General features: G+C 32.8%; 1 protein-coding gene across 2 annotated transcripts in view; it reads left to right on the forward strand.

Moving 5' to 3' along the window:
- The window catches only part of LOC107740907 (Krueppel-like factor 12), a 59730-nt gene that overhangs the window by 55311 nt on the left and 2990 nt on the right, over positions 1–1429 (forward strand). The gene's annotated exons all lie outside the window — the stretch shown is intronic.

Below are 1429 nucleotides of genomic sequence, written 5' to 3' on the forward strand. Positions count from 1 at the left end.
ACGTAAAATACATACAAATTATCATGAGATCACGTTGAAAACTTGAAATAAGATCATCCAACCAGGGGATCTAGAGCACACCTGGTGCCTGTGGACAATAGTGTTGTGAAGGAGATGCGTGAGACCGATGTTTATAGATTGTAGATCTACTAATAATGGATTTAGCTGGTATTGATATTAAACGTGGGCCGATTTTTGATTAATTAGTTAATAGTTTCTAAAACCCATATATTCAGTTTAAATTTCCCCCCACAGAATCCCAATAATAGCCAGTAAAATAAATCGATCAATCAGTAAATAAATGTATACACATATACTCAAGTTATCAAAAGATTGGGGTCTTTTGGAAATAAAAAATTCCTATATTAAGCAAGCAAAGTCACAGTGTAGAGTCTTTTGAACTTTCTATTCATCAAAGAAACTTGGTAAAAATGTATCACAGTTTCCTCAAAAATATAAAGCAACACAACTCTTTTCAAAGTTGATAGTAATAAGAAATGGTTGGGCACCAAATCAGCATAATACAATAATTTCCAAAGGTTTATGTGACACTGAAGACCGAAGTAATGTCTGTTCAAAATTCTGCTTTGTATCACGAATAAATTACGTTTCAAAAAATATTCAAATAAAAAGTATATGACAGTTTACATTTTTTTACTGTATTTTTGATTTAAAAAATTGCAGCCTGGGGAGCATATGAGACTTCTTTCAAAAACATAGATATATATTCGTTTCTCTCATCTGTGAGCTGTAATTATTTAGTATGAATAGTATTTTTTCTAAATAGTATTTACTATTAAATAAATAGTATTTCTTTAGCTAAATTACTATAGCTATATACTGTATAAATAAATATATATATAGATAGATTACACTTTCAGATAAACATAATTTACTATTTTTTTCCCTCGTGGGGACCGCAGGCAAATTTCAGGTATTACTATCCTTGTGGGGACATTTGGTCCCCACAATGTAGCAAAAACAAGTACACACACGCACACACACACACACACACACAGACAGAGACAGACAGAGTTTGTGGTCAGTAAGAGTACCATTTTTTTTTTTGAAATAGTTTTTTTCTGTAAATATGCATTAAATTGATTACTTATTTCAAAAGCACTAAAACCTTAACCCACTTTGTGAGGATAACACATAGTCCAGGTCTTAACTACTGCTTCAAAATGTTGTTGTTTTATATCATGTTACCACATGGTGGCAGCAGTTAGTTTATGTACATGCTGCTGTCTCAGTTAATTTCTTAGGATGCTGAATAAGGTCAGTTGATAATATTGTAATGCTCTATACTACAGGGTGATTAAAAATCTCTCTCTCTCTCTCTCTCTCTCTCTCAGTTCCATGTCACCATTCAGTATTGAGAGCATTCGACGGCCACAGCCACCTGATTCTCCAGACTCCAAGAAAAGAC

Source organism: Sinocyclocheilus rhinocerous, unplaced genomic scaffold (assembly GCF_001515625.1).
Source record: "Sinocyclocheilus rhinocerous isolate Xijiao unplaced genomic scaffold, SAMN03320098_v1.1 scaffold165, whole genome shotgun sequence".
Lineage (NCBI taxonomy): Eukaryota > Metazoa > Chordata > Actinopteri > Cypriniformes > Cyprinidae > Sinocyclocheilus > Sinocyclocheilus rhinocerous.